The sequence below is a fragment of the Engraulis encrasicolus genome, chromosome 7 (assembly GCF_034702125.1).
Source record: "Engraulis encrasicolus isolate BLACKSEA-1 chromosome 7, IST_EnEncr_1.0, whole genome shotgun sequence".
Classification (NCBI taxonomy): Eukaryota; Metazoa; Chordata; class Actinopteri; order Clupeiformes; family Engraulidae; genus Engraulis; species Engraulis encrasicolus.
The window spans coordinates 31,053,902-31,079,799 of NC_085863.1; the positions used below are offsets into that span (position 1 = coordinate 31,053,902).

The 25,898-nt window shown below is 40.4% G+C and overlaps 1 protein-coding gene and 1 long non-coding RNA gene across 3 annotated transcripts in view; one reads left to right on the forward strand and one right to left on the reverse strand.

The window, feature by feature from the left end:
* Positions 1 to 2,061: 2,061 nt before the first annotated feature.
* LOC134452102 (uncharacterized) lies at positions 2,062 to 20,972 on the reverse strand. Its single transcript, XR_010035364.1, has 12 exons — positions 20,849 to 20,972; positions 6,255 to 6,365; positions 6,082 to 6,156; positions 5,689 to 5,808; positions 5,493 to 5,578; positions 5,110 to 5,184; positions 4,740 to 4,859; positions 4,544 to 4,629; positions 4,149 to 4,240; positions 3,778 to 3,895; positions 3,585 to 3,667; positions 2,062 to 3,164 (listed from the first exon to the last, which is right to left on the reverse strand). It is a non-coding gene; the product is annotated as an uncharacterized LOC134452102 (long non-coding RNA).
* Positions 20,973 to 23,764: 2,792 nt separating this feature from the next.
* Positions 23,765 to 25,898, forward strand: part of c7h21orf91 (chromosome 7 C21orf91 homolog) — a 31,805-nt gene continuing 29,671 nt past the window's right edge. For both annotated transcript variants that reach the window (XM_063203257.1, XM_063203259.1), the window contains exon 1: positions 23,765 to 23,871. The gene's annotated coding sequence lies outside the window, so the exon portion shown is untranslated. The remainder of the gene's footprint in view (positions 23,872 to 25,898) is intronic.

Sequence of the window (25,898 nt, forward strand, 5' to 3'; positions counted from 1 at the left end):
AGGAGAAAATTAGTAAAATTATACAACTGAAACCTGTGTTTTGGGAAGACATACAGTATATCGCTTTTCAGGATCATATGATTATATGTCAGTTATTTTATATATTCATTCTACTCTGGTTGCTGGACGGGTGGTGATGGACGGGTTTCATGAAATCACTCCTTATTTACTTCATTGCGATTGGACTGTTTCAGTCTGTGCAAAGAGGCCACAAGATGAGATTCAGGAGTAATATAAGTTTTGTTTGGTTTGGTTGATGGGAACAGATAAACATCATGTAGGCTGTACAGCAGTATAACAGAAAAGCATCATAGCATTTATGGCCATAGGCTAATTTCCAATGCCTGTCCCTAAGAGAGAGAGACAGATTTGCATTTAATCGTCATCATCAAATGTGAATTATTTATTTGCATGTTACAATGCCATCAGTCATGAGAACCATACTATGTATTTATGTAGGGTATATTCTGAAAACATGACTGTATTATGCTGTCAGAATAACATGTAAATCATAAGATTATAATCATACACCACTATGACCACTAGTCAGGAGGGTCTAGAACTATTCTTTTTCATGTTTTGAAACATGTACTAACTCATTGCTGAATTCTGTAAAGTCATAAACACGCTCTCTTCTGCAGCGTGGCGTCTGGCCTCAAGCAGTAGCTGCTGGAGCTGCTACCGTGTTAAAAGATGTGACACTCTGACTGCAATCACCACACACACACACACACACACACACACACACACACACACACACACACACACACACACACACACACACACACACACACACACACACCAGAGAGAGAGAGCCAGGCGGACTGGCTTCCATAATTGCATTTGTGTGGGAGCAGGGGTGTAGGGAGCAGAATATTTGTGGGCCCTATACGTACAATAAGCTGCAATGGACCCCCCAGCAATATTATCTACAGAGTACATCAGAGACTCTGCGGGGCCCCTATTCATGGGGCCCTGGTAATTCGGTCACACATAAGCCCCGGTACGACACCCCTGTGTGGAAGATCTTTACCTGGCCTTACCATGTACGTTTGTAGCTTCAGGCAAAAAATCGGCACGTAAGATCACGGTAGATCTGCATGGAGAGTTTGCAAACACAGCTCAATGAAAGGTTAAACATGTACTATGAAAAATATGTCCTTTAACACTTTCAAAAACGTAACATTGCAGGATAACCTCTCGCCTGCTCACTTATTCAATGGGCTTATCATGTTGTATGTTACACACCATGTGAGCATAGTGTATTCTTGGCCTGAGCCCCGATACTCTACTGTATGTGCAACATACCAACCTGACAGTTACATGCCACTATTGAAGTGTTTCTCAACAGGGTCTCTACAGCCCCTCTACAGGGGGTGGGGTTGTTGAGAGGGATACAGTTGAGAGGGGGCGGTGCTTATGCCGCATTCCCCAACGGTGGGAGATGTGATATTTCTGACCTCCTATTTGCTGAAATGCATGGGAATGCCTGTTGAAGCGGATTGTTCAAGTCGCAAGCTGGGTCCAAATCAAAGTACCCCGACTTCCAAATCGTGAAGTCGACACAGTAATGGCAGTGCACAGGAATAGTTTATGTTTTACTCGCTGGTTGGAATGCTTTCAAGTGGGAGGTAGCTGCCTCCTGGTTGCATATTGGGAAGCTCCTACCACTCTTAAAAAGCCTGGGTCAAAAACAACCCAAATTGGGTTATTATCTGACCCAGGCCCTGGTTCAGTATTGGGCCTACCCTTTGGCTGGGTTAAAATATTTTAACCCTCACATTGGGTCATTCCCCTAAACCAACTAAATGGGTCATTCTGACCCAATTTGTGTGTTAAAAGAACCCATTAAATGGGTCAGACCTGCTACCACATTGTTGGGTCATATTGACTTCTTTGTTGGGTTCATACTTTAACCCAATATTGGGTATTTAAATTGCAAGAGGATTTACAAAAAACAATTATGACTTAACATTATTACATTAGGGTGAAATATACCAGAATTGTTGACCAATGCATTAATTAAGATCAATTTTAAAAAGAACAAAATACAAGAATGCATAATATTTCAGATCTTTTTTTTATTGCTGAACAATGAAGATAATTAACAATACATTTCATAAAAGTATACTATAAAGATGCAAATCACAGCAGTGTAGCATTAACACATGATAGCATTGGAGCAATAAAACCTTAATTGAATTTACATGCATCTTTGTAGCCTCTTTGCAAAGACGGGTTATCAGCAAGACTGATCACTCATGACTGAAAAGACTCAACTACATCATAGCAACATTGCTATGACATTACCAAGAGCCTTAAGTAACAGGTTAAAACTCAGTCATTACAATATTGGTGACAGTATAGTTCAAACATAGGCTCTGCTAAACGGGATTAAAGGAAATGGTTCAGTTTTACCAATGCACCATTTGATTTCAGTGACACTGTACAATTATAGAATTTCAAAAAATTAGTTTCACCTTACCTTTTGTATAGCACACTGTAAAACAGCACATTAAAATGTTTAACCCCTTTTCGAAGAGCCCATGTGCTTTTGCACAGATAATATGTTGCTTTTTAGCTATGAGTAAACAGGCCCGCCAGCAGGTCCATCTGCACAAACAGGCTTCTCACCGTACTTTTGGTTAATTACAAAATTTACAGTGTATCCATAACTGCGCTAACAGAGTGGTGTGAACTTTTTGTCCCCAGGTTGAAATTTGTCTTGGTCTCTACAGTCACTACATTCCATACAGTACTTACATAACCAGCATATAACAGAACATAAATAAAAAAAGAACATTGGAAAACATAGAAAACATTAAAATAAAAAACATCAAAGTGTGCACGGCATGTCAATGGCATGTCCATCCGTCATTAACAGACAAGGTATTCTCTGATGGGGAGTTATCCGAATAATATATTTCAAACACAGCATGTATTCAGTCCAAAAGAACTGACAGGGATGTCGCAACATTTAGATTGACAGTTTGTACAGGACCTTGTCTCGTGATCTGGCTTGAATGACATCACTACCCTTTCAAGAACTTAAAGTAGCTGGCTTGTAGATACTCAAGGTTCACGTAGTAGATGATCTCCCAAAAGCATGGTGAAGCTGCAGGTTGCATATCCCTCATGGCGGCTCTTGGCATCTCACCATAAGTCTTGAAAAAGCAAAACAAAAGAAAAGTGTTAATGATTAAGACATGGCTCTTCCATCTCAGTTATCATAAATATGGTTTAGGGAAATTATATATATGTTATTTTTGACTTGACTGCATGTGCATTTTGGGTGCTACACGCTATGTCTGTTTTATATGTAAACAGATCATGCACTCATTAGAATGAGATGACGGACAGGGCTGGAAAAAAGAGGCTGTTGGGTCCTGACAAGCCAGTGGTAGTGAGAACAATATAATTAGATGTTGAAACTAGTAGGGATTTTCCTTTAAGGTTGTGTGTGTTTATCTGTGTTTGGTGTAGAGTGGAGTGTGCACGTGCATGTTTTGTATGTGTGTGTGTGTGTGTGTGTGTGTGTGTGCGTGCACGCATGGGCTGTTATGCATGACATATAAAGATCTTACTTCCTACATCCTGATGTTTGAGGATTCCTAGAATAAGTAGTGTCGCACACCCAGCAGAGAAGACGTCCTCTTTCATTTGTGTCCTACAGCAGAAAAAGAATGAATAACTATGAGTAATAGTAATTGGGATTTTACTGTGAAATATATAGTACAACTGGCACCCATGTTTACAATTATTGGATCATACACTCACATTTCAGTGCTGGGTTCTTCCCTCGATGCAGACACAGCTTCATACAAATTAAGCGGTTTTGGTGCCAGGTCATCACGTCCATCGAGGAACGACTCCGTGCATACCGGAATGACTGTGCCTACCAGTGCACAAAGAGGAAGACAAAAAGAAAGACAACAAGTTTGAGAGTTTGGCAGACAAATAGACAGAACATACAGTAAACCGTTGCAAAATTGTCTGAAGTGACACCAGACAGTACTGTAGGCATTCCATACACATTCACAGAATCAAAGAACAATATCAGGCCAGCTCTCATTGTGTGTGTGTGTGTGTGTGTGTGTGTGTGTGTGTGCATTAACGCCTGCTGTTGTGCATTGATATAAAAAACTTACTTTATACATGCCGATGATATCCAAGAGCTTCTTGAATCAGTAGTGTGACCACCGACCCAGCTGAGCAGCATTCTTCTCCTTTTACTTGTGTCCTACAGCCAAAAAGTAAGCAGTTATTGTGATTTTGTTGTTAAAGTAATAGGCCTACAATACAGTTGACATACACATTTATCCTGAACTGCGTTGTTGGGTCCTGACAAGCCAGTGGTAGTGAGAACAATATAATTGGATGTTGAAACTAGTAGGGATTTTCCTTTAAGGTTGTGTGTGGTGTAGAGTGGGGTGTGCATGCGCATGTTTTGTACGTGTGTGTATGAGCATATGTGTGTGTGCGTGTGTGTGTGCGCGCGCGCGTGCACGCATGGGCTGTTATGCATGACATATAAAGATCTTACTTCCTACATCCTGATGTTTGAGGACTCCTCGGATAAGTAGTGTCGCAGACCCAGCAGAGCAGAAGTACTCTTCTTTCATTTGTGTCCTACAGCAGAAAAAGAATGAATAACTATGAGTAATAGTAATTGGGATTTTACTGTGAAATATATAGTACAACTGGCACCCATGTTTACAATTATTGGATCATACACTCACATTTCAGTGCTGGGTTCTTCCCTCGATGCAGACACAGCCTCATACACATTAAGCGGTTTTGGTGCCAGGTCATCACGTCCATCGAGGAACAACTCTGTGCCTACCGGAATGACTCTGTGCCTACCGGTGCCCAAAGAGGAAGACAAAAAGAAAGACAACAAGTTTGAGAGTTTGGCAGACAAATAGACAGAACATACAGTAAACCGTTGCAAAATTGTCTGAAGTGACACCAGACAGTAGGCATTCCATACACATTCACAGAATCAAAGAACAATATCAGGCCAGCTCTCATTGTGTGTGTGTGTGTGTGTGTGTGTGTGTGTGCACGCGCATTAACGCCTGCTGTTGTGCATTCATTTAAAAAACTTACTTCATACATGTGCTGATGATATCCAAGAGCTTCGCCAACCCAGCTGAGCAGCATTCTTCTCCTTTTACTTGTGTCCTACAGCCAAAAAAAAGCAGTTATTGTGATTTTGTTGTTAAAGTAATAGGCCTACAATACAGTTGACATACACATTTATCCTGAACTGCGTTGTTGGGTCCTGACAAGCCAGTGGTAGTGAGAACAATATAATTGGATGTTGAAACTAGTAGGGATTTTCCTTTAAGGTTGTGTGTGGTGTAGAGTGGGGTGTGCATGCGCATGTTTTGTACGTGTGTGTATGAGCATATGTGTGTGTGCGTGTGCGTGTGTGTGTGCGCGCGCGCGTGCACGCATGGGCTGTTATGCATGACATATAAAGATCTTACTTCCTACATCCTGATGTTTGAGGACTCCTCGGATAAGTAGTGTCGCAGACCCAGCAGAGCAGAAGTACTCTTCTTTCATTTGTGTCCTACAGCAGAAAAAGAATGAATAACTATGAGTAATAGTAATTGGGATTTTACTGTGAAATATATAGTACAACTGGCACCCATGTTTACAATTATTGGATCATACACTCACATTTCAGTGCTGGGTTCTTCCCTCGATGCAGACACAGCCTCATACACATTAAGCGGTTTTGGTGCCAGGTCATCACGTCCATCGAGGAACAACTCTGTGCCTACCGGAATGACTCTGTGCCTACCGGTGCCCAAAGAGGAAGACAAAAAGAAAGACAACAAGTTTGAGAGTTTGGCAGACAAATAGACAGAACATACAGTAAACCGTTGCAAAATTGTCTGAAGTGACACCAGACAGTACTGTAGGCATTACACATTCACAGAATCAAAGAACAATATCAGGCCAGCTCTCATTGTGTGTGTGTGTGTGTGTGTGTGTGTGTGTGTGTGTGTGTGTGTGTGTGTGTGCACGCGCATTAACGCCTGCTGTTGTGCATTCATTTAAAAAACTTACTTCATACATGTGCTGATGATATCCAAGAGCTTCGCCAACCCAGCTGAGCAGCATTCTTCTCCTTTTACTTGTGTCCTACAGCCAAAAAAAAGCAGTTATTGTGATTTTGTTGTTAAAGTAATAGGCCTACAATACAGTTGACATACACATTTGTCCTGAACTCAGTCACTTACATCTCTCAGACAATCCAAATCGGTTTTCAACGGTTTACTTCTTCAGTGACTTAGTTCCAACTTCTTACACATCCAGCTGTCTTGGTAACAGGTCAGAGGAAAGACGTCCATCTTATCCAGAGCATAAGAGATTAAAAAAAAAAAAAAAAAGACAAAACGTTACAGAGCTTTGCAGACACACCTTCAAAACATACAGGCAACCTAAATATATGAAAGGCTTTTGTCTCACTACTGTAGTGCACACAACAACTTTACATAGCCTATTTCATTTACATTAACAAAAATATAAACCAACCAGTCTTCGGAAATACTGCACATACTACAGAGTACAATATCACACAGTCACACTAGAACTAAACGGTCTCTGGGACAACTACACACGCACGATTTGCGGCTGATATCAGCTATCATGCATAGCTTGAAGTAGCTGTTGCCTTATTGCCTATTAGAGCTCTAGCCACAACTTTCTTTAAACCAGGACTTCCCTGTAGCGTCAACAAAGCAACAAATCCCTGCTCGTGAAAGAGAGAAATTGGCTAACTATAACCCTCCACATTAAAGCCTTATGATTTTGGAACACAACGACAGGTGAATGTACACAGTTTTCCACGCAGCCAGCTTCATCCGCATACGGTAGAATCAAACAGTTATGTAGTACACAAGCTACGACGCTAACCAAACAAGCAAAGCACATAGCACATACGAGCCGAGATAAGAAACGTCAGTTGACACAAACAATAAACCATTGTCGCGACAACATTTTCTTGCGCAAGCAAGCTGACCAAGCACATGATGCGACTTACCACACCTAACATGCCGGTAATATTATGCGCGAGCTCTTCCTCTGTCTTTATCAGAGTTCGGACTCGCAGTGAGCTCAGAATATCGCACCGGCGTTTGTTTAGCCGGACGTTCGATATTCGCTTGATATTCGAAAAAAAATGTTTCCGTATTCGGTTTCACGCACGAATGCGACAAGACTGCTTGGTGTAGTCTCATCTACTTTTCACGCTGTATGGATATATCAATGCACAACTTCAAACCTTTCCCCGTTGACAAATTATGGCTCAAAATCGTTGTTGAGCGACTCGCCCGCTGCGCTTCCTCTATGCTCCATGTAAGGGACCGTTGTTAGCAGGAGCGCTACAATCCACAGGAGAAGTCCAATGTGCAGGTTTCAGAAAGGACTCGAAGACGAATAACTCACGTCAGCCTCAAGGCATATTTATTTTAAAGTATGAGTAAACACACTGCTCAGGAGCGGTTGGTCTATGACTCAAGAGCACTCAAGAGAATGATCGATTCCAGAACATTCATTTATATAGAGGGTGTGACGTCATCAATCATCTCATATCTCTTATCATATTGATAACACCCCCTTGTGGTGTGGAACAGATAAATAGTACAGAACACACACAGTCGACCATACATATGTCAACACTCCCACTTATGAGTGACTTGTTTCCTGCACAGTTTTTAACAATCAGAATCAAAACACAGAATTAAATCAAAAACATTTTACATAGTACACACAGTACTTAACATATTTACAAATTGTCAGACACTAGCACCAAACATGAGTCCTGAAAACTTCTGCAGTTTGACCTTTGAGACAGGCTTGGTCATAGCATCTGCTACCATCTCATCTGTAGGACAGTACACAAGTGTCATCTTCTCATCTCTAGTGGTTGACCTTATGAAGTGATACTTGATGTCAATATGTTTGCACCTTTGTCTGCACACAGGATTCTTCACAAGTGCAATGGTGCCCTGGTTATCCTCATGAACAACAGTTTGAACATATTCATAGGAATCCATACCATTCAGTAATTGCTCTAGATAAATACACTCCTGTATTGTTAGAGCTAGAGCCATGTACTCGGCTTCACAAGTGGATAGTGCTACTGTGGGCTGCTTCTTACTCTTCCACGATACCAGTGAGCTCTCTTTGTTAATGCTCACACAGTAGCCAGACGTGCTCCGTCTGTCGCTGGTGTCTGCACCCCAGTCTGCATCACTGTATGCCCGAAGGCCTAAACCATCGCTGCTTTTCTTAAAAGTCAGCTTCTTGTCAGTCGTACCTTTAAGATAACGCAGTGCATGTTTAACTGTCACCCAGTTTTCCTCTGTGGGGTTTGCAAAGTGTTGTGAAAGCTTACCAACCACAAAACTAAGATCAGGTCTCGTACAAGTAGCTAAGTAGATGAGACTACCTACAGCTTCCCTGTATTTTGTTACATCTGTCATCTTGGGTGCATCGTCAGTGTATTCGACCTTTTGTTCACATGGTGTTTCACGTGTTCTGCAATCCTGCATATCAAAACGCTTGAGAATCCTCTCAGTGTACCTCTGTTGTGACATGGTTACACATTCATCAGTTTGACTGAAATCTATGCCTAGGAAGTGTTTTAATCTGCCTAGGTCCTTCATTTTAAACCTGCTCGAAAGCATTGCTTTTACCTGCTCTAGGCTTTGTGTGTTGCTTGCTGCGATGATAAGATCATCCACCCAAATCACAATTATGACCTTCCCTGCCTGCTTTGACTCTTTTGTGTATACACAATGGTCTGCTGGGTTCTGTGTAAAGTTATCATTGATCAAACATGTGTGCAGCATCTCATTCCAGTTGCGCCCCGACTGTTTTAAACCATAAATTGATTTCTGCAGTTTACACACTAGATTGTTTCCAACTTTTTCATACCCGTCAGGTTGCTCCATGTAAATGTCTCGGTCAATGGGTGCGTGTAAGTATGCTGTCTTTACGTCCATTTGGTGTAGAACTAAGTTCTCTTGTGCTGCCTTTTGCATGAGTACACGCACACTCGTCATGTTTGCCGTGGGGGAGAATGTTTCACTATAGTCTATCCCCTCTCTCTGGCTATACCCCTTCGCCACAAATCTGGCCTTGTACTGTTCACGTCCGTCACCACCCTCTTTAATTGAGTACACCCACCTACCTCCCACTGTCTTTCTGCCCTCTGGCAATTTGGTCAGGGTAAAGGTCTGGTTCTCCTCTAATGACTGCATTTCCTCGTCCATTGCCCTCTTCCATTTACCTGCTTGTTGTGATGCCATAGCCTGCTTAAAGGTCAGTGGCACGCCACACACTGCTCGGTAACAATAGTCGACACTGGTGAGTGTACTATCATCATCACCATCACTGTCTTCCTGAGTAGAGTAAGCACTGAGGTAACTCGGGGGCTTACGCTCTCTAGTGGGTTACCTCCCACTGCTTGGGGCCTGTGGTGTCACCATGTGGTGCTCCTCACCATCATCCTCTGGTGATTGTGGACTGTCAGTCTGGGTGTCTGTGCTCTGAGCACTGGACTGTGTCTTGTCGGTATGTACAATAGGGTAAAATCCTGTGTCTGAGTCTCGCTGTCACATGTGGTCTTTGTGATAAACTTAACCAGTCTGTGCTTCTGCACTTTTCCCTTATTGGGGTAGTAAACTAGATAGGCGGGACTGCCCTTGTCGTGCCCTACAAAGAGCCCCTTCTCACACCTGGGATCTAGTTTACCCTTGTCTTGTTTGTACGCATAACACTCGGACCCGAATTTGTGCATCTGGGCTAGATCACACTTCTTCCCTGTCAGTGCTGTGTACGGTGTAGTGCCAATGTGCTTGTTAAAGCATCTGTTTCTGGTGTATGCAGCTTCCTGAACGGCATAATGCCATAAACTCTTAGGTAAGTTGCTGTCAATCAGTTTACACCTTGCCATTTCAAAGAGAGTACGTCCTTCCCTCTCGGCTATGCCGTTCTGGTGTGGGGAGTAAGGACAGGACGTCTCGTGTCTGATTTTGTTCTTTCGCAGGAGTGTCTTAAACTCTCTGCTTGTGTACTCGGTCCCGTTGTCTGACCGGATGCATTTCACATCGCCATAAGGCGCTACGTCGGCCAGAAACTTTTCAGTAGCCTGTACGGCATCACTCTTTGCTTTGAGAAAGTATGTGAATACTACTCCTGTGCACACATCTGTGAATGACTGCATGTATTTGTAACCATCTATGGAACCATTTGTCACTGGACCAGCTAGATCAGTATTCACAAGCTCAAGTGGTGTTTTCACCTTGTCAGTTGCATTTCTGTTCCTCGACTGAGTAAACTTCCCCTCTATGCACACATGACATTCTTTGTCAGGCTTACGCTTTGCACCTTTAATGTGCATGCCTACTGTAACATCTTGCAGTTTCAGTATGTCATCGTAATTACAATGCCCCATTATCTCATGCCAAGTTTGGATATCATGGCTAACATTGCACACATCACTCTCATCACATTCGGTCGGCAAGTAATACATTCTGTCACACACATCAATGTTAAACCTTGCACCATTAGGCGCCACAAGAACATTGTTACCTTCTTCGAAAAGTACCTTGGCACCGTGTGCAGTGGCACACTTCACGGAGAAGAGTTCCTGTGGGAACGAAGGGATGTACAGGGCGCTCTTCAGAGTCACTGTGCATATTCGTCCATCGCTGTCAGTGAGACACACCTGTGCGTCTCCTCTGCCTTCCGCCAACCCGAATGTCCGCCTCCCGTCGGCCAGCTCCATGCTGTGGCTCTCCGGCTTGAACGAGCTGTCGAAGGACTTGAACCGGCTCCTGTCGTTCAGCATGTGGGATGTCGCGCCTGTGTCGACGATCAGCCCTCTCTCGATCTGCCGCTGCTGCGCTGGCTTGCAGGTGTCCACCCGGAATGTGAAGTCGTCTTTCGCGGGTCCCCGCGCCTCGATCCGACCACCACTCGCTGCCCGACCGCCACTGCTACCACCGCCGCCGCCGCTGTCACGAGTGCTGCCGCCGCCTCTGCTACTGTCACCACTGCCGCCGCCGCCATCACTGCCGCTTCTGCTGTTGCTGCCACCACCGCTGCCGCTGTTGCCTTTGATGCCGCTGCCACCGTTGCCTCCGCTGTCGCCACCACCGCTGCTACCGTTGCCTCTGCTACTGCTGCTACCACCGCCGCTGCCGCTGCCTCTGCCTCTGCTGTCGCCACCGCCGTGGTCTTCAGCGCGTGCACACCTGGACCTCTGTGTGCGCTCGGTCTTCCTGCAGGCTTTGTCGCTGTGGCTGGTGCTTTTACAGGAACCGCACCAAACTTTTCTTGCGCAGTCATCTTTCCGATGTCCCTTCTCTCCGCACCGCCAACACGCCATCTCTGTCGAAGATCCGCCGACGTTCTTTTTCCTCAGCGCAGCGCGAGCCTTCAGAACCCTTTCTCCCGCCAACTCAGCTACTGGCTCAGCATCCTCCGAAGCCTCGAAGTTTCGTAGCTTAGCCTTGAACTCTGCTAGCTTCATCTCTGCTACGCCGTGGGTTACCATCAGCGAAAAAGGTTTGTACATTTCTGGTAGTCCCCGCATAATCATTGCCATCATCAGCCCCTCACTCGGTGCCTCGCCTGCACCTCTGAGCGCTGTGAAGATCTGCTCTGCCCGGATAATGTACTCTGTCACAGTCTCTGTGTCCGCTTTCTTCAGCGAGGTTAACGTTATGTACAATGAAACAATTCTTGGCCTACCTTTGCCAATGTAGTGCTCTCTCAGCACTTTCAGACTCTCGCGTCCATTATTTTTACAGTCTCTAAAGATCAGTCCCAGACTCACGTTGTCGAGTAACGGCGCCAACGAGCAGTAAGCATCAGCGTTCAGCTCGTCATCCTTGGCTCGTTCCTCAGCCGTCAGCGGTTCACCAGGCTCCTCAAGAATAGTCTCTTTTAACCCGACACGGTGCATACAGCACAGCATCCGTTCCTCCCAGAGCTCATATTCTTCGGCCCTACCGTCAAACATCGGCCACTTTGCCTTTTGATGCGCCATTCTCCTCAGCTTTCCGTTAGCGTTCCCGGTTTTAGCGCGCTAACTAGCTATCACACTTTAGCTGACTAGCTAACGTTCGCCACTTTCCGTTATTGCACATTGTCTTCGATACTGGGCCCATAACCTGTTAGCAGGAGCGCTACAATCCACAGCTGAAGTCCAATGTGCAGGTTTCAGAAAGAGTCGAAGACGAATAACTCACGTCAGCCTCAAGGCATATTTATTTTAAAGTATGAGTAAACACACTGCTCAGGAGCGGTTGGTCTATGACTCAAGAGCACTCAAGAGAATGATCGATTCCAGAACATTCATTTATATAGGGGGTGTGACGTCACCAATCATACACATCTCATATCAAATAGGTAACACCCCCTTGTGGCGTGGAACAGATCAGTACTGGTACAGAATACACACAGTCAATCATACATATGTCAACAACCGTCAACAAATACCACATCAATTGTTCGCGAATCACCCCAAAGCAACCAAAGCACAATTATCATATTACTTGGGTTTTAGTAAATGGCAAATAAACTGGCCTTGATACTACAGGTCAAATTTAGCTCATAGATCACATGACTGCGAAACAAGACACAATAATAAGCCTAAAAAATATCACACAAAATCAACCAAACCACCATTATCCAAATACTTGGTTGTAGTGGATGCCAAATAAATGGGCCTAGTTACTACAGGTCAAATTTAGCTCGCAGGTCACATGACTGTGAAAAAGGACATAATAATAAACAATATTGGAAAAAAACCCACAAAAACGTTTCCCCCCCATAAAATCAGCTTATTATTGTGTCCTTTGACCTGTAGTAGCTAGGCCCATTTATTTGGCATCTACTACACTCAATTATTTGGAAAATGTTGGTTTAGTTGATTTTTTGTGATTATTTTTCCATAAAATCGGCTTATTATGGTGTCCTGTTTCACAGTCATGTGACTTATGAGCTAAATTTGACCTGTAGTAGCTAGGCCCATTTATTTGGCATCTACTACACTCAATTATTTGGAAAATGTTGGTTTAGTTGATTTTTTCCCCATAAAATCGGCTTATTATTGTGTCCTGTTTCACAGTCATGTGACTTATGAGCAAAATTTGACCTGTAGTAGCTGGGCCTATTTATTTGGCATCTACTACACTCAATCATTTGGTAAATGGTGGTTTTGTTGATTTTTTGTGATTATTTTTCCATAAAATATGCTTATTATTATGTCCTGTTTCACAGTCATGTGACCTATGCACTGAATTTGATGTGTAGTAGCTAGGCCTATTTATTTGGCATCTACTACACTCAATTATTTGGTAAATGGTGGTTTTTTTAGATTTTTTGTGATTATTATTCCATAAAATATGCTTATTAATATGTCCTGTTTCACAGTCATGTGACCTATGCACTAAATTTGATGTGTAGTAGCTAGGCCTATTTATTTGCCATCTACTACACTCAATTATTTGGTAAATGTTGGTATAATTGATTTTTTGTCATTATTTTTCCATAAAATATGCTTATTATTGTGTCCTGTTTCACAGTAATGTGACCTATGCACTACATTTGACCTGTAGTAGCTAGGCCTATTTATTTGGCATCTACTACACTCAATTATTTGGTAAATGCTGGTTTTGTTGATTTTTTGTGATTATTTTTCCATAAAATCGGCTTATTATGGTGTCCTGTTTCACAGTCATGTGACTTATGAGCTAAATTTGACCTGTAGTAGCTAGGCCCATTTATTTGGCATCTACTACACTCAATTATTTGGAAAATGTTGGTTTAGTTGATTTTTTCCCCATAAAATCGGCTTATTATTGTGTCCTGTTTCACAGTCATGTGACTTATGAGCAAAATTTGACCTGTAGTAGCTGGGCCTATTTATTTGGCATCTACTACACTCAATTATTTGGTAAATGGTGGTTTTATTGATTTTTTGTGATTATTTTTCCATAAAATATGCTTAATATTATGTCCTGTTTCACAGTCATGTGACCTATGCACTAAATTTGATGTGTAGTAGCTAGGCCTATTTATTTGGCATCTACTACACTCAATTATTTGGAAAATGTTGGTTTAGTTGATTTTTTGTGATTATTTTTCCATAAAATATGCTTATTATTGTGTCCTGTTTCACAGTCATGTGACCTAGGCACTAAATTTGACCTGTAGTAGCTAGGCCTATTTATTTGGCATCTACTACACTCAATTATTTGGAAAATGTTGGTTTAGTTGATTTTTTGTGATTATTTTTCCATAAAATATGCTTATTATTATGTCCTGTTTCACAGTCATGTGACCTATGCACTAAATTTGATGTGTAGTAGCTAGGCCTATTTATTTGGCATCTACTACACTCAATTATTTGGAAAATGGTGGTTTAGTTGATTTTTTGGTGCATAGGTCACATGACTGTGAAACAGGACATATTAATAAGCATATTTTATGGAATAATAATCACAAAAAATCTATAAAACCACCATTTACCAAATAATTGAGTGTAGTAGATGCCAAATAAATAAGCCTAGCTACTACACATCAAATTCAGTGCATAGGTCACATGACTGTGAAACAGGACATAATAATAAGCATATTTTATGGAAAAATAATCACAAAAAATCAACAAAACCACCATTTACCAAATAATTGAGTGTAGTAGATGCCAAATAAATAGGCCTAGCTACTACACATCAAATTTAGTGCCTTGGTCACATGACTGTGAAACAGGACACAATAATAAGCATATTTTATGGAAAAATAATCACAAAAAAATCAACTAAGCCAACATTTACCAAATAATTGAGTGTAGTAGATGGCAAATAAATAGGCCTAGCTACTACACATCAAATTTAGTGCATAGGTCACATGACTGTGAAACAGGACATAATAATAAGCATATTTTATGGAAAAATAATCACAAAAAATCAACAAAACCACCATTTACCAAATAATTGAGTGTAGTAGATGTCAAATAAATAGGCCTAGCTACTACACATCAAATTTAGTGCATAGGTCACATGACTGTGAAACAGGACATACTAATAAGCATATTTTATGGGAAAATAATCACAAAAAAATCAACAAAACCACCATTTACCAAATAATTGAGTGTAGTAGATGCCAAATAAATAGGCCTAGCTACTACACATCAAATTTAGTGCATAGGTCACATGACTGTGAAACAGGACATATTAAAAAGCATATTTTATGGAAAAATAATGACAAAAAATCAACTAAACCAACATTTTTCAAATAATTGAGTGTAGTAGATGTCAAATAAATAGGCCTAGCTACTACACATGAAATTCAGTGCATAGGTCACATGACTGTGAAACAGGACATAATAATAAGCATATTTTATGGAAAAATAATCACAAAAAATCAACAAAACCACCATTTACCAAATAATTGAGTGTAGTAGATGGCAAATAAATAGGCCTAGCTACTACACATCAAATTTAGTGCATAGGTCACATGACTGTGAAACAGGACATAATAATAAGCATATTTTATGGAAAAATAATCACAAAAAATCAACAAAACCACCATTTACCAAATAATTGAGTGTAGTAGATGCCAAATAAATAGGCCTAGCTACTACACATCAAATTTAGTGCATAGGTCACATGACTGTGAAATAAGAAATAATAATAAGCATATTTTATGGAAAAATAATCACAAAAAATCAACAAAACCACCATTTACCAAATAATTGAGTGTAGTAGATGCCAAATAAATAGGCCTAGCTACTACACATCAAATTTAGTGCATAGGTCACATGACTGTGAAACAGGACACAATAATAAGCATATTTTATGGAAAAATAATGACAAAAAATCAACTAAACCAACATTTACCAAATAATTGAGTGTAGTAGATGGCAAATAAATAGGCCTAGCTACTACACATCAAATTTAGTGCATAGGTCACATGACTGTGAAACAGGACACAATAATAAGCATATTTTATGGAAAAATAATCACAAAAAATCAACTAAACCAACATTTACCAAATAATTGAGTGTAGTAGATGGCAAATAAATAGGCCTAGCTACTACACATCAAATTCAGTGCATAGGTCACATGACTGTGAAACAGGACATAATATTAAGCATATTTTATGGAAAAATAATCACAAAAAATCAACAAAACCACCATTTACCAAATAATTGAGTGTAGTAGATGCCAAATAAATAGGCCTAGCTACTACACATCAAATTTAGTGCATAGGTCACATGACTGTGAAACAGGACATAATAATAAGCATATTTTATGGAAAAATAATCACAAAAAATCAACAAAACCACCATTTACCAAATAATTGAGTGTAGTAGATGCCAAATAAATAGGCCTAGCTACTACACATCAAATTTAGTGCATAGGTCACATGACTGTGAAACAGGACATAATAATAAGCATATTTTATGGAAAAATAATCACAAAAAATCTACAAAACCACCATTTACCAAATAATTGAGTGTAGTAGATGCCAAATAAATAGGCCTAGCTACTACAGGTCAAATTTAGTGCATAGGTCACATGACTGTGAAACAGGACACAATAATAAGCATATTTTATGGAAAAATAATCACAAAAAATCAACTAAACCAACATTTACCAAATAATTGAGTGTAGTAGATGGCAAATAAATAGGCCTAGCTACTACACATCAAATTTAGTGCATAGGTCACATGACTGTGAAACAGGACATAATAATAAGCATATTTTATGGAAAAATAATCACAAAAAATCAACAAAACCACCATTTACCAAATAATTGAGTGTAGTAGATGCCAAATAAATAGGCCTAGCTACTACAGGTCAAATTTAGTGCATAGGTCACATGACTGTGAAACAGGACACAATAATAAGCCGATTTTATGGGGAAAAAAATCAACTAAACCAACATTTACCAAATAATTGAGTGTAGTAGATGGCAAATAAATAGGCCTAGCTACTACACATCAAATTTAGTGCATAGGTCACATGACTGTGAAACAGGACACAATAATAAGCATATTTTATGGAAAAATAATCACAAAAAATCAACTAAACCAACATTTACCAAATAATTGAGTGTAGTAGATGGCAAATAAATAGGCCTAGCTACTACACATCAAATTCAGTGCATAGGTCACATGACTGTGAAACAGGACATAATATTAAGCATATTTTATGGAAAAATAATCACAAACAATCAACAAAACCACCATTTACCAAATAATTGAGTGTAGTAGATGCCAAATAAATAGGCCTAGCTACTACACATCAAATTTAGTGCATAGGTCACATGACTGTGAAACAGGACATAATAATAAGCATATTTTATGGAAAAATAATCACAAAAAATCAACAAAACCACCATTTACCAAATAATTGAGTGTAGTAGATGCCAAATAAATAGGCCTAGCTACTACACATCAAATTTAGTGCATAGGTCACATGACTGTGAAACAGGACATAATAATAAGCATATTTTATGGAAAAATAATCACAAAAAATCAACAAAACCACCATTTACCAAATAATTGAGTGTAGTAGATGCCAAATAAATAGGCCTAGCTACTACAGGTCAAATTTAGTGCATAGGTCACATGACTGTGAAACAGGACACAATAATAAGCATATTTTATGGAAAAATAATCACAAAAAATCAACTAAACCAACATTTACCAAATAATTGAGTGTAGTAGATGGCAAATAAATAGGCCTAGCTACTACACATCAAATTTAGTGCATAGGTCACATGACTGTGAAACAGGACATAATAATAAGCATATTTTATGGAAAAATAATCACAAAAAATCAACAAAACCACCATTTACCAAATGATTGAGTGTAGTAGATGCCACATAAATAGGCCTAGCTACTACAGGTCAAATGTTGCTCATAAGTCACATGACTGTGAAACAGGACACAATAATAAGCCGATTTTATTAGGAAAAAAATCAACTAAACCAACAATTTCCAAATAATTGAGTGTAGTAGATGCCAAATAAATGGGCCTAGCTATTACAGGTCAAATTTAGTGCATAGGTCACATGACTGTGAAATAGGACACAATAATAAGCATATTTTATGGAAAAATAATGACAAAAAATCAACTAAACCAACATTTACCAAATAATTGAGTGTAGTAGATGGCAAATAAATAGGCCTAGCTACTACACATCAAATTTAGTGCATAGGTCACATGACTGTGAAACAGGACACAATAATAAGCATATTTTATGGAAAAATAATCACAAAAAATCAACTAAACCAACATTTACCAAATAATTGAGTGTAGTAGATGGCAAATAAATAGGCCTAGCTACTACACATCAAATTCAGTGCATAGGTCACATGACTGTGAAACAGGACATAATATTAAGCATATTTTATGGAAAAATAATCACAAAAAATCAATAAAACCACCATTTACCAAATAATTGAGTGTAGTAGATGCCAAATAAATAGGCCTAGCTACTACACATCAAATTTAGTGCATAGGTCACATGACTGTGAAACAGGACACAATAATAAGCATATTTTATGGAAAAATAATCACAAAAAAATCAACAAAACCACCATTTACCAAATAATTGAGTGTAGTAGATGCCAAATAAATAGGCCTAGCTACTACACATCAAATTTAGTGCATAGGTCACATGACTGTGAAACAGGACATAATAATAAGCATATTTTATGGAAAAATAATCACAAAAAATCAACAAAACCACCATTTACCAAATAATTGAGTGTAGTAGATGCCAAATAAATAGGCCTAGCTACTACAGGTCAAATTTAGTGCATAGGTCACATGACTGTGAAACAGGACACAATAATAAGCATATTTTATGGAAAAATAATCACAAAAAATCAACTAAACCAACATTTACCAAATAATTGAGTGTAGTAGATGGCAAATAAATAGGCCTAGCTACTACACATCAAATTTAGTGCATAGGTCACATGACTGTGAAACAGGACATAATAATAAGCATATTTTATGGAAAAATAATCACAAAAAATCAACAAAACCACCATTTACCAAATGATTGAGTGTAGTAGATGCCACATAAATAGGCCTAGCTACTACAGGTCAAATTTTGCTCATAAGTCACATGACTGTGAAACAGGACACAATAATAAGCCGATTTTATGGGGAAAAAAATCAACTAAACCAACATTTTCCAAATAATTGAGTGTAGTAGATGCCAAATAAATGGGCCTAGCTACTACAGGTCAAATTTAGCTCATAAGTCACATGACTGTGAAACAGGACACCATAATAAGCCGATTTTATGGAAAAATAATCACAAAAATCAACTAAACCAACATTTTCCAAATAATTGAGTGTAGTAGATGCCAAATAAATGGGCCTAGCTACTACAGGTCAAAGGACACAATTATAAGCTGATTTTATGGGGGGGGGGGGAGTTTTTGTGGTTATTTTTTCCAATATTGTTTATTATTATGTCCTTTTTCACAGTCATGTGACCTGCGAGCTAAATTTGACCTGTAGTAACTAGGCCCATTTATTTGGCATCCACTACAACCAAGTATTTGGATAATGGTGGTTTGGTTGATTTTGTGTGATATCTTGTAAGCTTATTATTGTGTCTTGTTTCGCAGTCATGTGATCTATGAGCTAAATTTGACCTGTAGTATCAAGGCCAGTTTATTTGCCATTTACTAAAACCCAAGTAATATGATTGGTTGCTTTGTGATGATCGCGAACAATTGATGTGGTATTTGTTGACGGTCCCTTACATGGAGCATAGAGGAAGCGCAGCGGGCGAGTCGCTTAACAGCGATTTTGAGCCAGAATTCGGCAACGGCGAAAGGTTTGAAGTTGTGCATTGATATATCCACATAGCGTGAAAAGTAGATGAGACTACACCAAGCAGTCTTGTCGCATTCGTGCGTGAAACCGAATACGGACACATTTTTTTCGAATATCAAGCGAATGTCGAACGTCCGGCAATAAAAACGCCGGTGAATATCGCAGGCGAAGTCACACAAGCACTTAGTTGCACCCACAAAACTAGTTCTAGGTGATACAAAAAAAGAAGAAAGTTCATCGACTTCCCTGATGTAGAACTATCATGACACTTGTGGTAACCGAAGACACTGACAGTCTTCAGATGCCAGCTTGCCCCCCAAACGAAAATGCTGTCGTTATTGCATTCTAGGTTGGGTTGAGCAGGTGAAGTAGCCTAGCGGCCCTTCCTAAAAAAATCTCTGGTAGCGGCTATATTAGATATAATTTGTCAGATTTGTGTCAGTTTAGCGTCCTGCATTAGGTATCGCTGGTGTAGTGGACACACTTAGCCCAATCTACCTAAAAAGTATCCGCCCAATCTGACAGCCAACCATCCGTTATGAGCTATATTAAGCGAAATAGCAACCAACCAAATGAATCCCAGAAGGGCTAACATTATGACTTACCGTAGCTAACTAACCACCGTTGACAGAACCTGGACGAAGGCTGGAGGAACATGTAACTTTCCAATGAAATGTAGCCTACATTTGTACAATTCATTAAAGCAAGCATCTATATTCCCAAATCCACCACAGGACAGCAAACCGCTGCAGTTATGACTAAGTGCTTATTCATTTGCTCCCCTTAAAAGACTAGTTAATACCGTTTCCTCCTATTACTCGAAATGTGTAACTTTCTATGAAATGTGCCTTTGCTTTCCACAAACAGGAACTCACGGCTGACGCACATTTAGCCTACATCGCGAAAAGCAATATATGGCAAGTTTACATAAAAGGCGCACACTTACCGAAACAATGCTTTCAGAAGCCATCCGATGTCCTCTCTTCTGGACGTTGGTAGCCCGGTAGCCGTTTTGGCAATGGCGACCGGTAAAATTCAAAATTCAAATATCGTTGACAAGATAACTTAGATTACAGGGTTGAAATGACCCAGGGCCTGGGTGCTGATGTGGGTTTGGCCAATAACCCAGGTACTGGGTATTAAATATATGGGATATATTTGACCCAATATTTTTTTTAAAGCAATTAACCCAGGGGATTAGTTAAAGTAATAACCCAGCATTTTCAGAGTGTACCACTCTGGAATGCAGCATTAGTTGCCATTGTGGGGCATTAGTCCATTTTATTTTTTCAATACGGGGGGTGTTGGCAGGCTTATGATGAGGTCAAGGGGGCGTTGGGATACTTATGATGGGGTCCAGGGGGCGTTTATTCAAAAAAGGTGGAGAACCACTGCACTATAGCCTATCCAGACCCCCACAGTAGCACACACTTTCATGACATTCAAGCCACAGGTGTTCAAGCAAGGTGTCCAGACAGACTCCTATTTCACTTGGGACAAATCACACCTCTACATGGGGGAGCCTGATGGTTGTGTCCAGGGATGGCGGTGTACCTGATATGTTTTTGTACATAATATACACATAATAAAGACAAGAGCCAGGTGACAATGTATTATGATACTCAGGGTGTGCAGAGCTGCCCCAGACCGGTGTCTGTAACAATATGTAAGCAAAAACAATCAATTTCCTAATAGTGCGAAGGCGGTTAGGACATTAGATTTGTAGCCCAAAGGTTGCCAGTTCGACTCCTGACCCGCCATGTTGGTGGGGGTCATTAACAAGTGCGGAGATTACCAGGTGGACTTTCACTTTCACTTATGCTTGACTCATGAGGCAGCTAATGTTGATGCTAATTAAACACCATTAGTTGTGGGGAAAGGGGCAGGTTCTTTGTCCTTTCTCGTGTACAGCCTGTCAAGGATATGGAGGATGTATAGGCCAAAGGAGAAAGAGGCTGCATTGCGCTTGCATCAATCAATCAATCAATCAATCAATCAATCAATCAATCAATCAATCAATCAATCAATCAATCAATTAATCAATCAGTAGTTTTCATATAGCACATTATCATACCTACTGTAACTGTCATTCAATGTGCTAAAGAGTAAAGTGTTGGTTGCTTGTTGCTAAAGTGTTACATGTGGCTTTATAAAAGGTACTCCTGGAGGCCTATATAAAGGTTGCTTTGTGTTATTTCAAAACCTTGAAAAGTGAAAAAAAAATCCCTCTGCACTCCATTCGTAAGAGCAAAACAAGTGCAGAGTGGCAGCAGCAGGTTTAGGAGCGTGACGAGGAGTGTGCATCCCTGATTTCCAAGAAACAGGAGGAACAGGCTCGTCCAGTCACCCTGTCGCAGGAGGAGGAAGGAGACCCGGGCAGGCCGCGGCACGCACGTACGCATTTCTTTACCCGAGTGTGTGGGTGCACACACACTCACAGGAGGGCTGACACACACTGCAGAGATTTACGATCAAGTGGCCACACACACTATTGATCTCATGGAAACTTACTCATACACAAACAGGACCTTGGAGGAACCCCCCTCCCACAACATTTCTATAATTCTGTTATTCTATCATAATATAATAAGTGTTTACTTTCGGCAGGTTGCTTCTCATCTTCCCCTCCTCACCTTTACACTGTCTGGTATAGGCCAACAGCATTATTTAATTCAGTGAATGAGTTATTGAGTTATTGCAACTGGACCCTACAGGTAAGAAGGGCCAGCCTAGTATAGTGTGGATTGCCAAGGTACAGAAGGGGTCCCCCCTCCATTCAAACGCCAAATTAACCACTAACCAAATGAATGAATATAATAACATTGATTTGTAAACTTCAACAGTGACATAAGATCAGGATAAACCTACTTCACACACATTCTGATTCAAGTGAAAGAATGCAATTCGTTGTGTCATAAAACGTTGATATACTAGTCTATAAGTAATGTCCTTTTCATCACATTTTCATCTCCCTCCGTTGCCATCATATTTTCCATGAACCTAACCTAACATGATCAAACTTGACTTGAAATATTTTTCAAGGCAGGTCACAGCAATTGGACCATTTGCGCCTCCTTGTGGACACATGAGCTTGGTGCTGTTGATGAGGGAGGATTCTAAATTCTATTCTATTCTGTTCTGTTCTATTCTATTCTATTCTATTCTATTCTATTCTATTCTATTCTATCCCCAAAAATGCATTTATTCATGCATATATTTATCTATATATAAAAAAGGTCTATCCATGAATTCCCACATGGGCTACTCCATGCATTTCACCCTAGCACTCATGACATGCAAATATGGTGACGTGTTGGCGTTCATCATAAGGAAAAATCCCACTGGAATTCCAGCACGCAGGGACAGGAACCAAGCTGTTTAAGTAATCTACTAGGTAAGGGGGAATAAAATAAAATAAAATAAAATGAAAAAAAGTAAAATAAAATAAAATAATGAGAAAAACGAAGTCTGTCTCAAAGTGTCAAGTCCTCGGCTATGCCATCAGATAGATTTTAACAATCACATCAGTAGATCAAGGTAGCCTATTTGTGACTTTGATTTTATTTAACACAACGTTATGGATGACAGATGGAACCTTTCAAAATTAGAGAATATTGGTAACAACAACACCATAGGTAGCCTGATATCTTGTCCATAGGGTTATAGGGTTATGAATTATTTTTTAAAGATTTCGGGTCAGAGGTAACAATAATAAAATGCTTTAGGCAAGGTTAGACACCCGAGGCCTATGACAACAAAGGCATGCTGGGGAGGAAGCTAAGCGTTGTCTGGGTGTTGCGTAATGGTTTTTCCCGTTGGAGATAGCGAGAGAGAAGCGTCCTCCCCTCGAGCTCAGCTCACACTCGACTACTTGTGGCTGCGGGCCTGCGCGCTTTCAATTACAAAACTGATGCATGCGTGAACGGGAGGAATTGGTCCGGAGACCACCACTATTCAGCAGTCGATAAGGTGAGTTACATTGCCCTGTAAAATGCTACGACGGACCATGGCATATTTTGTTGGCATTGAGGCTGTTGGTTGGTTTTTTTTTTAAATAGCATTTTACATCAGATAACGGTCACTGCTGTAACGTTAGTCCTAAGGCACGAACAACAGATTGCTAACTTGCTACCGCGTTATCATACATAGCAAAGTCCCATAGCCCGCCAGTCATCCCGCTAGTCTGGTCTGGGGGTCTTTGGTTAATCTCTGATAACGTTACTTGTTTATTTCGCTAGCTCTTCGTGTATTGCTAGTCATCGAGCTAACACGAGACAGTTACATGCGATATGTTTTGTCTTTGTGTACCAGACGATAATTTAGCTCATAACGGGAACCAGATTGCTATCACGTATCTACCACGTTGACTGACATTCCTTTCTTTTGATGTGTCACTCGTCCTTGTTTAGGAGACCCTATTTACTGATGGTCCATCATTGATATAACCAACCGTGTTTTTTAGTAAATCGATAGGTATGTGGCGTGAACGAAAGCGTGCCTAACATGTACTTCCTCTAGCAGACGGTACGCTTGTCTCATCGGTGTCATGAATAGAGAGCTCATCCAAGTGCCAAAAATAATCTGCCATCGTGTCAACCTAACTGCCAAACTTTTCATTTTAACACGACTAGCTATTCAGCTACCGGTGTCCAGCTAACTGGATAGGTAGATCACCGTAGTGTTTACGCACAGCAAGTGGAAAAAGTCACATGCCCATTGTTTATTTTGGTTTCGTTTCTACACAAATTAGTTTTATGTCGACGTCAGCTGTGTTGCTGTTTGTTGTTAAACACCAATTGATTGTTTACATTCTCCAATGAGCAAGGGGTGACTTGGGTTGGTTGGTATGTGGCGACATTAAAGAGACAGCCACCCACCATGTTTGTTGTGTAGTCTAGTCAAGTTGGATCCAAATTACACTTAGCTATTTTGATGGTGGTGATGTTAGCCTGAAGTTAATTAAGGTAAAGAGATTATCACACATGTAGTCACAACCTGTCAACAAGGTTTGCATACGACTGTTAATTACTCTATAGAGTCATCCCAGTGTTAAAGCAACTCGATTCATTTCTAATTGTTGTGTGGCTAAATGGCTGTTATTGTACTGTAACTAGAAAGTCTTTTGTAACAGCACACAACACTGTTTTCTGTTTATGTTGACACTAGACTGTTCTTATGTGAACCAGCTTCTATCCTGAAGTTGTGAAAACTGATGATGGCCTAATCTATGTAACTACAGTAGTCACATGCGGTCATGGTGTTATTGATGAACTGCAAGTAAACCACACCATTTGAACCCTCCTCCCTCTCTCATCAGTAGCCTTTCCCCTGGTAACCATATAGACCTACATTTTCCAAAACGTACACAGTAATTTAAATGGTTTTCAGTATGATGAATGTTTTAACATTATGATAACATTAAGCCCTAAATTCTTGTCTATGTAATGTGCATCAGATTGCACCTGTAATGCAACCTGTCAGGACTACTATAGCAGTGCCCATATTTAGCATATTGTCCATAATTAGGTTGCACCTTCCACAAACGTCTATGGTTTAAAGAAATTACGTCCTCGTTTGGCCGTTGCAGGGATCCCAAAGAAGGCTCCGCTTTCACTCAGCTAAACTAATTTGCTGTGTACACACCGCGAGCAGAGCAGTGTGGCTGTCCTGACCTCACTGACTGATGTATGGAGGTAATAAGTAACCACACTACTGCCTGCCTTGGCCACCGTGCAAGAGTACTCACTCAGCAGTAATAAGTAACCACACTACTGCCTGCCTTGGTCACTGTGCAAGAGTACTCACTCAGCAGTGTGACTGCTGTTTAAGTGTCTGTTTAAGAAAGTAGGCCACCACCAGCAACACCTCTGTGAGAAATAAACACATGTAGGCTTTAGCAGTTAGTCGTAAAATGTATTTTAAGACTTCACTCAAGTGAGTAGTTTCATGAGCCCGCTGCACATCATTTGTACAGCCCAGGCCCTCAGTAGACAGTC